The following is a 17,254-nucleotide window of genomic DNA, read 5'->3' as shown; positions in this document are numbered from 1 at the left end:
AGTGTAAAATACATTCTTTGCTGAGGTTATACATATGTACAAACAGATATGTACAACTTTGAAATCATTACTTTAAAATATTAATAGAATTGATCTTAAGGTGGTGGATTTCAAGGAAATTTATCTTCTTTTTTGATCACCTATATTTTTTATTTTTCTAGCATGGCCTATATTGCTGATGAAATTATTTTTTATTATTTTTTAAAGTAAAGGGGAGTCGTAAAACTCACTGTGAACTGTAACTACACCCTGAATAAAGCAGGGAACCTGTCTGAAACGACCTGCCTAGGTCAACACAAAGCCACCTTACCAAGTTCATTAGCCCATCCTCCAGTTCCGGAGGTTATAGAAAGAACTCCAGTGTTTTCTAGAAGAAAAGAAAAAGAAGTCAGTAAGCATAATTCTTTCTTTTTGGACCCAGATGATCAATGAGAAGTTGGTTTTCCTTTTTAGAAGGGAGCTCAAGAGATCACCCACTCAAGCCCTCAGCAGGGTCCTAGTGCCTCCACACAGCAACCCTTCCAGCTCCCAGCCGGCCTCTGCCCCTGTGAACATTGTGTGCAATGCAAGTCAACATCTGTGGTTCACCTCCTACTTGCCAGGCACTGTGCTAAGTGCTATTGAAAAGATGCGCTCCCTCCATCAACACCTGCAGGTTCTGTCCTCAATGCCAGTACTGTTAGTGTTCAGTTTAACACACCTAAAATAAAAATAGCAATAAAAATGGTGCCATGGTCCTGGCACCCATAGTCTCATTTTAAGGCTTTGCTTTACCCTTGATGCATAATAACCATGGCTGAGAAAATGAGGATCAGAAAAGCAGAGTGACTTGCCTAAGATCCCCAGGCAAAGCCCTGGGAGTCTGTCACAGGTCTGACCCCAAAGAAACTGAGCATCCTTAGCGTGCATGTAAGCACTCAGGAGCTGCCAGAAAAGCAGAGCTTCGGACCCACTCCCAGACCTGCTAATTCTGAATTTGAATTTTTGAGAAATTCTCAGGGAGTCCTGTGCCCAGTAAAGTCACTGTCCTAAGAAACTAATTCTTCAATTCGAAGGAATGAGAGGAAGGAAACAAGATGCAGTAAGTGCTTGTGGGCCAGAAACCATGCCCCTTTAATAATTATTTTTCTTTTAACCACACATTTCCTCTGATTTCATACCCACTATATTAATATATAAGTGAGGAACCTGAGGTTTGAGGAAGTTAAATAACTTGCCCAAGAATGATAGCAAGGAAGGGGCAGGGCCAGGATTTGACCCCAATGACCCCTTCTTACTTTCCTGTCCTGGAATGAAGAGAGTTGGAGAACCACATAGCCAACTTGTAATAGGACTCAGTTAACCTTCAAATTTGAATTCACCACTTATGTTGGGAAGAGAATAATTTCCCTATTATAAGCCTTAAGCTTATAAACTTCAGTAGGGGACCAGAGGTATAGAATCCTTCATTGTATGTGCCAGAAATGAGATTTTATTTTTTACCTCTGCTAAATTAGAATGTGTAATTTTCTTATAAGATTTATCCAAAAGGTGCTGAAATGGCAACCTTTGGGATTGACAAATTCCTCATCTCTAATCAAAGTGGGAACAGAACACAGTCTCTGGGCCACTACTAAACCCACTATCAGTTAAAGAGAAATAGAAGGCTCTGAATAACACTGAGAAATGTTGGATCTTTTCAGAACAAAGAAAGACCAAACAATTATTCAAATCGAGTCAAAAAAAAAAAGTAAGACTTACAGGATGACTTAGATCAAATGTTACCCCTACATATGGAATGATAAGGGACATCCAAAACCATAAGGAAGGAGAAGAGACTGCTGCAGGCAAGCAAGAGACAGAGCCCAAGAGACTGCTGTGCACCCTCACCCGCCCACACACATCCTGCCTTTCCTTTTGCCTGTTTTGTTCAAGGCTGTATTCCTTTCATCTCAAAAGGTGTCTGGCCATAGTAAACATTCAATAAATAGTTGGTAAATAAATAAGTAAATGCACGGTATCAGGCAATGATTATTAAATATATCAAATATTGATCCAGAAAATCTGAAGCCTTCTACAGGAGCACATTGGGAGGTAAGGAAAACAGACCTAGAGCTCTCTCTTCTAAGTAAAATTTGACTCAAAGAAAAAGTATCATTGTTACCGAACAAGAGGAGGTGGAGGTCCGAGGGAGAGGCAATACAATATCTGGCCCACCTAGGGATGCCCAAAACTGCTGTACAACAGGGGCCCCTCCCAAAAACCAAAATACTAAAATCTACTGGGCCCTTCTGTCCGCCGCCAATTGGAAACACATCTCTTAATGCCAGAGATTTGTGAAAAGGAAACAAAATGTTTATTTAATGCTATTCAGGCCTAATGCCACCACTAAAATATCAAAGTCCTTTAGGTTGTACACCTACACCCACACAGCGCTCCCTTCTCCCTCTGTCCCAACTCCAGGTACCGTAAATCAGGAAAAGAGCACACGTCTGTGTTGCAGGCCGCTGGCACCGTCAGCTGTGTCACCGTGCAGGATCTCGAGTTAATCCAAAGTACTGTGGTACCCTCTCATGGTCCACTGGCAAGAGTCCTTTGTACCCAGTTCCGGTCAAAGTCTCTGTTGCTTTTCAGGCCCCGCGGCCAAAGGGGGCACCCCAAAGCCGCGTGGGCCTCTTCTACCAAAGCTGCAGGAGTCCACACTCCACCAAAAGCATGTGGCTGTCTTCTTCACCTGGCTGCAGGGATCTCCATTCCGGCAAAGCTGCGTGGTTTTTCCCTTTCACCTGGGAAAGAGGGGGTCCACACTCCGCCAAAACCACGTGGCTCCCTCTTTCACCCCACCAACAGGGGGTCCTCACTCTGCTGAAACCGCGTGGCTCACTCTCATCTGCCCAAGCAGGGACCCTTCATGTCCTGGAGCCAGTCTTTTCCAAGCTCCCACACAGCGGCCCTTCCACTCAGGGGCGCAGCCCTTAGTTACATCCTGAGTCCAAGCCCTCCTCACTCCGGAGAGCAGCTCATAGATCCCATCTTGAGTCCCAGCTACTACCTTCTCCCTTCTAACTCAGGTGTGCAGCTCCTTAGTTCCATCTTGAGACCTCCCAGTTCCATCCTCAGTCCCTGCTAGTTCCTTCTCTCTCAGGAGTCCAGACTTTAGTTACATCCTCCTGAGTCCCAGTCCACTCACTCAGGAGGGCAGCCCTTAGTTACATTCTGAGTCCAAGTTCCATTCTCAGTCCCTTACTCAGGAGCGCAGACCTTCTCTCTTCTGCCTCGCTCCAAACTTGGCCACTGCTATTTAACATATCTATGAAACCAGTTAAAGGTTATAGATATGTTAAATAACCATTCCTCCAGAGGTTAGCTCCAAAACTGTTGCTATGCAAAATAGCTCTCAATGGCCTGGCTCCATTCTTTCTTCCCCCTGTGGGGGGGGGGGGTGAGGACATCTTATATGTCTCTCCAATATTCCTATACACTTTGAATTCTGGACACTTTTCTAAATCTTTTTGGGGGCCCCCTGGCTGCACCCTGTATCATCATCACTAAGAAGAAAAACATAAAATTTTGAAAATCTCTGGTACAATTGAAAAAGACTAATTAAGAATGAAAAAGATTCTACGTTTTCCTATTATTAGCCATGTGACCATGAGCAAGTTGCTTAACTTCTCTGAGCCCAAGCTTCATAATTTATAAAAAAGCCTGTACGTTTGGTTAGATTATTTCTAAGGCCCCTTCCAGCTCAAATGTAATTTTATTTCATTGTTTAATTGCCAACTGATTTTATTTTTTATTTTTTCTTTGTATTTTTTTCTGATTTGTTCTCATTTCTTTACAATGAGCATGTATTTCTTTGTAGAAAGAAAAGGTCTATTTTCAAAGACATATAAATTAAGTTAAACTTTAAAAAATCCCTACCAAGTATTTCCTGAATTTGCATTGCTTTTAACAAAAGCTAGAAGAGATGTTTTCCACATTCTAGCCTGGGGAGAACAAAATTTAAAGTCATGCTGTAGGGAAAGCTGAAGCCTTCAAAAGCAAGTAATGTTTTAATCTGTTCTATTTCTGAAGCACAGAATAAAACCAAATAGAAAGAAAAATAAGCTACCGCTTCACCAGTGCCAAGTTTCCTCATGCATAAATAGAGATCCATCCAGAAAAAACAGCCTTCTCAGTCAGGTGGGACAAATCCTTGTGTGCTTTTGTGGAAAATTCCCCCAGCAAACTGGCTTCAAGGACACTGTCTACAGCTGCCTCCACGTATGGCCAGAACACTACACAAAGGTTGTGAGACACCATGAGCTCTGCTGGGGCAAATGCCAGAGTGAGAAAAAGCTATCACTGATCCCACAGAGCAAACATGGTGGACAGTTCTTGAGTTGATTGCAAAGACATCCTGAGCAAAACTAGTATAAGAGAAGTCTGAGTTTAGACCTCCAGTCACTTGTTTGTGTCTTTTCCTGGTCCACAAATGCCCTCCCTGCCATCCTACCCACTGGTCATCTTAGTAGTTAGTGTCAGGTTCTGCTTCTTCATTGGCCTATGGTTAATCCTCTCTCCTCCTCCTTCACCCTTACTAGTTACGATCATTCCAAAATGTAAATAATGATGTGATTTCCTGTAATTCTCTCCCAGATGAAAATACTTTAATGGAAACCCAAGAATAATTTCCTACTGGTGCAATCTCTGATTTGGGTGAGATTGGTGGCAGGTATCAGGAGCAGAGAGAGCTTCTGAGCCCATTTGAAATCAGACATTAGAACTGCCACATTCTGAAATTATAAGACCAGGCCTCTTTCTCTTCTGTATCTACACACACCCTCTAGATGAACCCACCCAAAAGCATGGCTTTAAATACCATATCTGTATTGAGGATATCTACATCTCTCCTAGAAATCCACACTTGGATAATCAAGTCTCTATTGTCATTTCCATTTGGATATCTAATAGAAATCTTCACTTCCACATAATCAAAACAACTTATTTATTCCTAAGAAAGTCTTCAGTCTTCTTCAGAGTACATAGCATTACTACTCGTCTGATTACTCATGACAAATCTAGGAGTTTCCTTTAGCTCTTTTATTTTATTTATGCCCCACAATAAATTCAATGGCAAGTGCAGGTAACTTTATATTCAAAAGAACCCCAAAAACCATTTCTCTCCTTCTCCACTGCTCCTACCATAACATGAACCAATATTGTCCCTTGACTAGACCATTGCTATACCCCTACCTGATTTCCCTGATTCCAGTCTCCCTAAAATTCACTCCTCATAGAACAGCCAGTTTGATGTTTTCTGAAACACAGATCCAATCAAGTCACTCTCCTATTTAAAATCAACCAATGCTTCCCATCCCATGTAGAATAAAATCTAAATAAACTACTTGCCCTAGCTTACCAAGCCCCACATGATCTGATGCCTGCCTTCTTCTCTGACCTCACTTTACCCACCACTATCTAGCCACACACTGGTCTTTTCTACACTTCATACCCATTTGGTCTCTGCTTGAGAGCCTTTATATGTGCTGTTTACTCTCCTGCAATGTACCTCCCCAGGATCTTCCCATGGATGGCTTCTTCTTATCATTTAAGTCTCAACAGGTAAGCTTTTATCTGCACAGCTTTCTTGACCACCAACCTAAAGTAGTCACCACCAGGTCAGAATATCTCACATCACCATATTTTAATGATTTGTGTAGCACTTATTATTGATATTTTCATTTGGTCATTTGTTGGTTTAAGTCTAAGGCTTGTGTTATAATGCAAAATCCAAGAGCTTCCCCATTGTTCACCATCATTTACCATTGTCTATTCAGTGCTTCGAACAGCACCTAACATACAGCGGTCTCTCAATAAATATCTACTGAGTGGATGTATAAATAACCAAGGAGATAAAACAGTGATGTTTACAATGAAGGAAGAAAAAACCATGAGGAAGCTTTCGTATCATGGTAAGCTAGCTTAGTGTTGACTCATCCTTGTCAGAGCCTCACTGGGTGCGGGACCCAGTCTGAGAGTCCTCAGAATCCTTTCTCATCTTAAAGGGCAAGTCCAGATTTTTTCTTCTCTTTTTACATTTCTCTTAAATTTTGTACTGATATAACATTAAAGACATTTTGAAAACTTGAACAGCAACCCACAATACCATCATCATAGCAAAAAAATTCTTTCCACATATACATATTTCCTTTGAGTTTTACTTATAAGCAGATAGAGTTTTCACAGAATTGCAACCAAAGAATATATACTATTTTACTAGGTTGCTTTTTATACTTATCATTAAATCATAAACATTTTCTATGCTACTGCAAATCTAAATATTTTTATAATATTAAGGATAGCTAGCAATTATGGAGTTTGCTACTTGCCAAGCATTATTCAAAGCACTGGTGTTGTTTTATCTGAAAAACAACTTTTTAAGATGGATACTATTATTATTTTCATTTTTGTAGATTCTCCTGTTAGACAAGGAACTTACATGTGCACACTATATATCAACAACTTCCAGCATGAGATTGTTGACAATATTAACTAACTGCAACTCACATATTAATTAATAATGGAATGCTTGCATAAACTGTGATTCATCTGATTTTTGCATACTGCCATTAAAAAATTACACAGAAATATATAAGATTATATGAAGGAAATATTAAGAGTAAAAGAAATTAGAATGATGTTTATTATGATCCCATTAATACTTATTTTAAAAAGTTGTGTGCAGCTAAGTTCTAAAAAAAAAGACCACATACTATTTGATTTCATTTACATGAAATATACAAACCACACAAATCCGCAACGACAGAAAATATAGTAGTAGTTGCCAGAGTTGGGCAGAGGGACAACTCACAGGTATGGGGTTTCTCTTGGGGGTAATAAAATGTTATGGAAGTAAATAGTGGTGATGGTTGCATAACTGTGAATATATGGAAACCACTTAATTATACCCTTTAGAAGGGTGAATTTCATGGTAAGTGAATTGTATTTCAATGAAGAATACATTTTCAAAGTAACTGAAAAAAAAGTTGATACATGTGTGTCTGTATATGATAAAAGGATGCCCAGAAAACTGTTAAAAGTGGTAGAAAGCAGTGGAGATGAACATATAAAATAAAGTAAAAGGGGAGGGTTTTTTTTCTATCTAGTTCTACATCATTTGAATTATATGGTTTGACTAATTTACAATTAGAATGTTTTAATTTATCACTTAATTTAAAGTAATAAATTATGTATAAAATTACGACAAATTTTTAAAATGCAAATTAAGTAACTAAAAGAAACATTCATGCTTGATTTTTGTTAGTTCACTAAGGTATTAAGAGCAACAGATATAGAAATGAGAACATTTGGACTTCCGCCAAGATGGAAGCATAGGTGGATGTGCTGTGCCTTCTCACACAACCAAGTTTAGAGACAACTAAATATTAGCAACAGAAACCACAGCCAGAACACGGAAAATTGAACTTTTCGGAAGTCTGTTAACAACAAATTCTTCAGCCTGACCGGTAAGGGGCGAAACCAGCGGCTGATGAAGCGGGATTGCACAGGAGGACTCAGTCAGCCGGACTCAGGCTCGGAATCCAGACGCGCGGAATCCAGGCACAGGGTTGGACCTAGTGAGCGACCGAGCGAGCCACCAGGCGAGCGACTGCAGGGGAGACAGCGGGGGAGCGGTGCTGCGTGTTGACTGTGGTCACGCATTTGTGCGAGGGCGGACAGGTGAGGGAGTGGGCGGTTGGGTCCTCGCGGCAAGCGGCAGTGGAGGGCGCCGCCATTTCCCTGCTCTGACCCCACCTCCACATACAGCGTCATAACCCAGCGACTCTGAGTTGCCCCGCCCAGGTGAACCACCTAAGACGCTAATCCTCACCCAGCCGTGAGAAACAGCAGAGGGGGTCACCATTTCCCGCTCTGACCACGCCCCCACATACAGCGTCACAACCCAGCGACCTGGGAGTCCAAGGCACCGCTTCTCACACTTAAAGGGCCAGAACAGACCAAAAATGTCGCAAGATCTCAAAGCCCCAGAGCCTATAAATCTAAGCGATGAAGAAATAGCAAAACTCTCAGACGCACAGTTTAAAACACTGGTGATCAGGATCCTCACAGAACTGGTTGATTATAGCCACAAATTAGACAAATATATGAAGGCCAAACTAATTGAAATGAATGGAATTGCACAGGACACCAATAGCAATGAAAAGGAAATTGGGACTCAAATCAATGGAGTGGACCAGAAGAAAGCAAATAATGGCCAAACAGAAAAGAGTCAAGAAGCAAGAATTCAAAAAAATGAGGAGAGTCTTAGGAACCTCCAGGACATCTTTAAACGCTCCAACATCCGAATTATAGGGGTACCAGAAGGGGGAAAGGCACAGCCACCAGGGGAAAACTTATTTGAACAAATAATAAAGGAGAATTTCCCCAATCTGGCAAAGGAAATAGACTTCCAAGAAATCCAGGAAGCTCAGAGAGTCCCAAAGAAGTTGGACCCAAGAAGGAACACACCAAGGCACATCATAATTACATTAGCCAAAATTAAAATGAAGGAGAGAATCCTAGAAGCAGCAAGAGCTAAGGGGACAGTCACCTACAAAGGAGTCCCCATCAGACTGTCAGTGGATTTCTCAAAAGAGACCTTACAGGCAAGAAGGGGCTGGAAAGAGGTATTCCAAGTCATGAAAACCAAAGACCTACAACCAAGATTGTTCTATCCAGCAAAACTTTCTTTTAGAATGGAAGGACAGATAAAGTGCTTCTCAGATAAGATCAAATTCAAGGAGTTCATCATCACCAAGCCCTTATTATATGAAATGTTAAAGGGACTTGTCTAAGAAAAAGAAGTTAAAGAAACATGAACAGTGAAAGGACAACAAACTCACAGTTATTAACAACCACACCTAAAACAAAAGCAAACTAAAAGGACAGCTAGATCAGGAGTGGAAACATAGAAATGAAGATCTCAAGGAGGGTTAGCAACAGGGGAGTGGGAGGAGGAGAAGGGGGGAAAAGGTACAGAAAATAAGTAGCACAGACAGTAGATAGAAAATAGATGGGGGGGGGGCAAGAATAGCATGGGAAATATAGAATCTAAAGGAATTGAGACACATGGACATAAACTAAAGGGGGGTAATGGTGGGGATGGGGGGTAAGGTGGAGGGGAATGAAGGGGGGAATAGAACAACTGTAACAGCATAATCAATAAAAAAATTAAAAAAGAAAAGTTAAAAAAAAAGAAATGAGAACATTTCAGGGTAATGTGTCTCTTTCTTTGTTCATTTGGTCTTCAGAGGCTGAATTTATTCTCCTCTGTGGTACAAAGACTTTTTTCAATTCATAATGGGTTTCAGCATTATACTATATTAAATCTATACTGCCAGCTCCCAAGTAATCACACAATAAGAGTAAGCATAATTGAAGTTCACAGAAAGCAAAGAACAAATCTAACACTGCTACGTTTTCTTACTTTTATTTCACCAGAAAGTGCAAAATAAAATGCTCAAAATGCAACAGCGAGAAAGTGGAGGCATTCTTTATAGATTATATATGATCATCACTACAAAAACCAATATACTCTAGAGACAAACTATTAGAAAAAATAAGAGAGCTTAACAGTGTTGCTGATATAGGATTGACCTACAAAAATCAGTAGTATTTCTCAACATTAGCAATAACCAATTAGAAAATATAATAAATAATAAGATATGCAACAAAAATGTAAAATATTTAGGAATTAAGCTAAGCAATACAATTCAAAATTAAAAATAATTACTAAATCTAATAAAGGACATCAAAGATCATCAGAATAGGCAGAAATTATAATAATTTTAATGTAAATTTTTCCATTACTAGTCTATAAATCCCCAATTTAATTTCAACTTGAACACTTTTGAAAAATTCAAATTATTTACTCTACTTGGAAAACTAAAACTCAATGCATAGCTAAGTCAGCTTTAAAACAGAACACTAAAAATCTGGCCATCAGATATTAAGAGACACTATACAGCCCAGTTAATAGAAATATAGGCCAGTAGAACAGTATATCTTAAAAACACAGTAGTGGATATAAATGCAAATAAATATTTAAAAAGATGTTGAAGAGAGGATGTTATGAAAACTTGATTACTACATGGAAGAAAATAAAATTAAACCCTTTATTAAACTATATAAAAAGGAAGACTATCAAGATAAAAAGAGAACTAGAAAACTAACTGAAGGAAATATCTTAGACTTCATTTTAAAAAACAAACCACATTTAAATTAAAGCACACGGTGTTGGGCGGGTAGATACTGGACTGGGTTACAGCTCATTCAGGGATGTGTGCGTCTGGGGTGGGCTGAGGACAAAGGCGGTGCCTAAATCATAATCACTTGACAATCTTTCCAAACATTCTATACAGATTAACCGGAAGAACAAATAAAACCAGAGAAAACTTGGCGTAAGTATAAGACAAAGGACTGGCTCCCACTGGAAGTGTTAGTGGACAGTGAGACAAGTCCAGGAAAACTGTGGGAGGGGCAAGAAGGGGTTGTCCCTTTGAAATGGACCTCCACAGCCCAAGACCAGAGAAAGGCAAACCACTGCATGTGGGCTGAATGCGGGCTGAATAAGCAAAGGAACTTAACCAAAGGCTTGTCTTGGGTGCAGGCAAGCTGAGGTCTCCACCGTCCAGATCACCAAGATCTTAAAAGTTTACTTGGCTGCCTAAAAGGGGTTCAATCACATGCACCACTCCGCTGATCTGGACGCTTGGCTCTCTCAAGGCTGCATCTAGAACACAGCTCCAGCTGGAGGCATGGAAGGGGGAATTGCCCAAGAGCGGAACTTACACTCCAAGGTCCGGGGAGCAAACAAGGAGACTCCTGTTTTATTGCCCTGTCCAAAAAAGAGTCCACCTGCGGCCCTCTCCAGCCCTCCTCCAACACAGGTGTGGTTGCCTACAACTGAATTAGAACCTACCCCAGAAAGAGAGAGTCCATACCAACTGTGGCATAGAAACAACTACAGAGAAGAGATTTAAAGGTGTTCAGGATCCAAAGCAGCAGCACAACATCTGAAGGGCATAAATACATGTTTTAGACTCTGGGGTGGGGAGGACAAAGGAGCATGTGAAACAAATTTGGTATCCTACAAGACAAAAGGAAATTTTTAAATGGTGGGATGCACAGCAACTTTCCCACTGTGATATCACATGAAAGAAACTACACTTCACAGACAGAAGAGGAAACTTCTGAACTAAATGCTTACAGCCTTCCCAATTTGCCAACTTGATTTACAAAGTAAACACTCCAAAACAGTCTATTTCTACACAAACGTGGAAAAATAAAACTGAAATTTAAATTTGAAATATTTAAATGGGTGAAAATACTTCTACACCACCCCCAAAACTACAACAAAGCAGAAAAAAATACAGCACAATATTTCAAACTGAATTCAGTATTTTCAAGCAAGTATATGGGAATATGAAAAACACTTTGAACTAGATGATCAAAACCTAAGGAACAGAAATGAACATAAAACAGAAAATGAAAGAAATCATGTCAGAATTAAAAATTAAATCACAAGTTGCCCTAGGAAGATAATATTTGAATGAACATTTAACAAACAGAAAAAAATAAAAGTAGCAAAACAACCAAAATAATAAAAATAAGTAAAATATGAAAAGGAGTCAGAAAAAAGTAGTTAGGTTAAATGGAAGATAAGAAAAGGAGACCCAAGAACATGTAATTGTACTTTTCAAAAAAAAAAAAAGCCAGAACTAAAACAAACAAAAAAGCAAAAATAGAACTATTCCTTCACAATATAATCTATTAAAAGGCTCAGGAAATCAAAGAAAATCTAAAGATTTTTATTTATTTATTTTTAGAGAGACGGGGAGAGAGGGAGAAATTGAGGGAGAGAAACATCAATGTGAGAGAGAGCGAACCCACACCCCAATCAGAGATTGAACCTGCAGCCCAAGAATGTCCCCAAATAAGGAATCAAACCCGTGACCCCTTGTTCTGTGGGATGATGCCCAACCAACTGAGTCACACAGGCCAGAGTGCATTCATAGAAAATCTGAATCCACAAACTAAATGGGCCCAGCAGGTAGTTGGGAATATGTACCCAGAATGATCAACCCACAGAATATCCTAGTGTTAAATAAACTTAAAAGTTTTTTAAAAATCTTAGGTTTCTAGGCAAGCAAAAAAAACTAAAAAATTTAAAATAGTAAGAAAATTCAACTGTTGTCAAGCTTCCCAAGAGCAATAAACAAATTAAGGCAAAAAAAAAAGCAGCATTTGCAAGAAACACATGAGGGGGAAATGTAAACCAAAGATTTTATATCTAGCTAAGCTGTTCTTTAATATCTATTGTGGCAATAAATAAAAAGTAATATGAAAAACCATTTACACATGCAAAAATTTGGACAATACTATGTTCATGAGCTCTTGAAGAACTGATAAAGGATGAACTTCATCCAACCAAGTTACGACTGAGAGAATTTAGGCAAATTAATATATTTAATGTTAGATTTAAGACTAAAACAAAAATGAAGACAAGAGTAGAAGAATATAAAATGCCATATGTTTTTACAAAGTAAATATAATGGGAAAAAAGAGTGGAAAAGGAGGGAGAGGGGATGTGGAAAGGAGAGTAAATTCAATGATGTTACACAGAAGTAGTTCTCAAATTTTTTGACCTTGGAAATCCTTTGCACTTCTAAAATTTTTTAGAACCTCAAAACATTTTCGTTTATTGAGTTACATGTGTCAACAATTTTCATATTAAAAATTAAAACTGAGGAATAGAATAGAGAGCCCAGAAGTAAATCCATGCCTTTATGATCAATTAATATTTGACAAAGGAGGTAAGAATGTATAGTGGGGTAAAGACTGTCTATACAATAAATGGTGTTAAGCAAATTGGACAAGTATGTGCAAAAAAATTAAACTAGACCACCTTCTTACACAAGAATAAATTCAAAACAGATTTAAGACTTAAATGTTAGACTCAAATTCATAAAAATCCTAAAAGAAAATATAAGCAGTAAAACCTCGGACATTTCTTGTAGCAATATTTTTTCTGATATATCTTCATGGGCAAGAGTAACAAAAGAAAAAAATAAACAAATGGGACTACATCAAACTAAAAAGTTTTTGCACAGCAAAGGAAACCATCAATGAAATGAAAAGACAACCCACTGAACACAAGAACATATTTGTCAATGATACACCTAATAAGGGATTAATATCCAAAATTTATAAAAAACTTATACAACACAACACCAAAAAAACCCCAAACAATCTGATTAAAAAATGGGTAAAGGTCCTGAATATACACTTCTCCAAAGAGGACAGATGGCCAATAGACATATGAAAAGATGCTTAACATCACTAATCATCAAGAAATGCAAATTAAAGTCACCATGAGATATCACCTCACACCTGTCAGAATGGCTATCATCAATAAATCAACAAACAAGCACTGGTTAGAATGAGTAGAAAAAGGAACACTCTCACACTGTTGTTGGAAAGCAGTATGGAGTTACCTCAAAAAATTCAAAATGGAACTCCCTTATAACACAGCAATTCCACTTCTGGGAATATATCCAAAGAAACCCAAAACACTAATTTGAAAGAACATATGTATCCCTATGCTCATTGTGGTATTATTTACAATAGCCAAGATTTGGAAGCAGCCCAACTGTCCAATGGTAGATGAGTGGATAAAAAAGCTGTGGTACATTTACACATGGAATGGTATTCAGCCATAAAAAAAAAGGAAATCTTAGTGACATCATGGATGGATCTGGAGAGCATTAGTTAAGTAAAGTAAGCCAGTTAGAAAAAGACAAGTACCATATGATTTCACTCATATGTGGGATCTAATGAACAAAATAAACTCACAAACAAAATACAAACAGACTCATAGAGAACAGACTAACAGCTGTCGGGGGAGAAGGGTTGGGAGACTGGCTGAAAAACTTAAAAGGATTAAGCAAGAAAAAAAAAATCTCATAGACACAGACACCAGTACGGTGATTACCAGAGGGAAAGGGGGTGGGGGAAAGCAGAAGAGGCTAAGGGTGGGATGGATGGTGATAGGAGATTTGACTTGGGGTAGTGAACTCATAATACAATATACAAATGACGTATTATAGAATGGTACGTTTGAAACCTATATAATTTTATTAACCAATGTCACCCCCCAAAAATGTAATAAAAAATAAAAAGAAATTTAAACTGAAAAGTTATTTATTTACTTACATAAACATAACAATAATAAACCTATTACATGATAACATCAATATTTTTGTAAAAAATCTTTTTTGCCCAAAATATGGAGAAAAGAGTGACATTTTCCATTTTTGCAAATCCCTCTAGGGTCTGGTTTAATAGAAGGCAGCTGGATTTTCAGAAGCATTTCACACATTTTATTACACATCACAGTGATAACATCGTCACATATCACATAGCCTCTGGAAAACTTCATGTGCGTTTATGAGAAAATGAAAATGGAAAAGTAAAACACTGTCCTAGTAATACTATGAAAATAGTTTTGACCTCACAGACCACCCCCATCCAAAAGGGTTTCAGGGGCCTCCAGTGAATGTCATTTGAGAACATCTGTGGCACAGACAAAGGGGAGGGGTCAGAGGATGCGTTAGAAACTGACAAATCAGGTAACAAAGGTTAACTAAGGAAACAGCAAAGAGGTTCATTTTAAAAGGTAAGTACAAAAGTTATCACTAATTGCCTCATTTTAATACCAAAGGAATTTAAAAACTTAAAGAGCAAAGCAAACATATCATGTAGAGAAACAGAAAATAAAGTAAAATCATAAAGTAATTATAACTGAGTAATTTCTACTCTGAAATTAAATAACAGAGTAGAGACCAGCATAAAAGGCATATTAATAAATGCAAATTGGCTTAATCCATCTTTTAAAAGAAAAATATTTCCAAAATGACTCACAAAGAACTATCAAATCTATGATGTATACAAAAGTCATACTTGAAAAAAAGTGATTCAGACAGGTAACCATACAGGGATAGATGCAGACAGAACAGGCGAATGGACCAAGGGAAAGCAGTGTTATCAAGGGTCTACCCAAGCAGCTGGCCCACGAGGTTTCACAAGGAAACTCTACCACAGTGTCAATAACAATCTAGTGGCTTGGCCAAAAAGTCCATTGCATATTTCCTGGAAAACAAAAAATACATTTTTTTAAAGACACATGTTTTATTTTCACCAATAATTTTCTTAATTTGGATATTTTTTAAAATTATTGTTCAAGTTCAGTTGTCTCCATTTTCCCCTACCACTCCCCCTGCCCCACCAACCCCACCTCCCACCCCCCTTTGGCTTTGTCCACGTGTCCTTTACATATATTATTTGGATATTTTGAGTATGTTGTCTATCACCTGTGTGGTATAACGTCGATTGTCCTCAATTTAGTATGTCGCAGTTTGATTGCTATCAGCTTCAGCTAATCTACCCCACAGTGGAGCACCGTTCACTGAGAAATCTCCAGCATAAAACTTTGCAAACCATGTTTGACATGTTTGATCAGTCACAGCACCTTCTCCATACACTGCACAAATGTTCTTTTAAATTTCAGTTGCATTTTTACCTTTCTTGAAATAATAAAGCATAATATGCTGAAAATGTTGCCTATTTTCTTCCATCTTCAATATTAAAATGCTACCCCAAAATTCACCAATTTGGTAAGTTTTTTTGATGCATGCTGATATGCTAGCTGTCATAATACAGTCTAACAAAATTGTTTCAAATAAAGTTAAAGACCACTAAGCACTACTACAGCCACCTTATGGAAAAAAACAAATGAACTTTTAGGCCCACCCAATAATCCAATGTTACAAAATTTGTTCCCAAGTATAGAAAATGAAGGAAAACTTTCAAGATCATCTTTATGAAGCAAATATACTATTGACACTTAAATGTGATATACTCCAAATTTCTTGAAAATAAAATTACAATCTAACAATATAAATATTAACACAAAATATTAAATATTTATTAGCAAACAATTCAACACCATCCTGTTAAGTTAATACATAATAGCCAAGCAGGATTTGTTCTAGAAGTGCAAGGTACACTCAATATAAGAAATATTTTTGCATAAAATACCATAAATCTCAGAAGAAAAATCACAGTATTATCTTCATAAAGGCTATAAACCTTTTTCTAAAAATTCAACACCCAATAAATACAAGCACACATACACCATCACCCTAAAGCCACAATCTTTGTGTAAAAACACCCCAGATATGTGCAAGACTTGTACCTCCAAGATGGTCCCAGTGATCAACTCTACATGGTCACTTCTTTATGTAATCCCCTCCCACACCAAATGGGGCTGCTCTCTGCACCCCACTACACAAATCACAGAAATGGTGCTGTGTGACATCCAGTGCTGAGTTACAAAAAACATTTGTAGTTTCCACCTTGTTCTCTCTCTCCGATCACTTGCCTGTTGCAAGCCAGCTGCCATGTTTAGGGACACTTGAGCCACCTGAAGAGAAGACTGTGTGGTGAAAACTGTGGCCTCCTCCAAGCACCAACTTGCAAGCCATGAGAGTGAGCCAACTTAGAAGCACCAACTAATTGGCCTCAGATATCTGCAGCCCAGTCACCATCTTGACTACTATCTCATGAGAGACCCCCAAACCCAAATAACCCAGCTAGGGCACTCCTAAATTCCTGACCTATAGAAAATGGGTGAGATAATAGATATTTATTGGTTTAAACCACTAACTTTAGAGGTAACTGGTTATGCCACAATAGCTAAGTAGTACAACCCATATGAGAAAACCCTAAAAACACTACTGACAGACACAAAATCAGATTTGAACAAATGGAGAAGTAGCCCTTGTTTAGGGCAGGACAATTCAACATCATACAAAGATCATTTATCCCTATGCTATGATTTATAAAATTAAGGCAACAACAACAAAAATAGCAATATGTTTTTTAATGAGGCTAGATAAATTGCAACAAAAGTTCATATGGAAAAATAAATATGCGTGGATAGCTAGGAAAACACTGGAAAAACAAAGCCATGAAAAGGAATCTATCAGAGAGTAAAACATTCCTTAAAGCATCCATCATTAGAACCCTATAGTAGCCACATGAATAGGCAGACAGACTGGTGCAAGAAAAGAAGAGAATGCCCAGAAGGAGACCCAATACTTATGGACCACTAATATGACAAAGGTGGCTTTCAAACCAGTGGGCAAATAGGAACTTTTCAAAAAATGATATG

The sequence above is a fragment of the Artibeus jamaicensis genome, unplaced genomic scaffold (assembly GCF_021234435.1).
Source record: "Artibeus jamaicensis isolate MK-2021 breed Jamaican fruit bat unplaced genomic scaffold, CSHL_Jam_final contig_456, whole genome shotgun sequence".
Taxonomy (NCBI): Eukaryota; Metazoa; Chordata; class Mammalia; order Chiroptera; family Phyllostomidae; genus Artibeus; species Artibeus jamaicensis.
Note: the sequence above shows the minus strand (reverse complement) of the source record.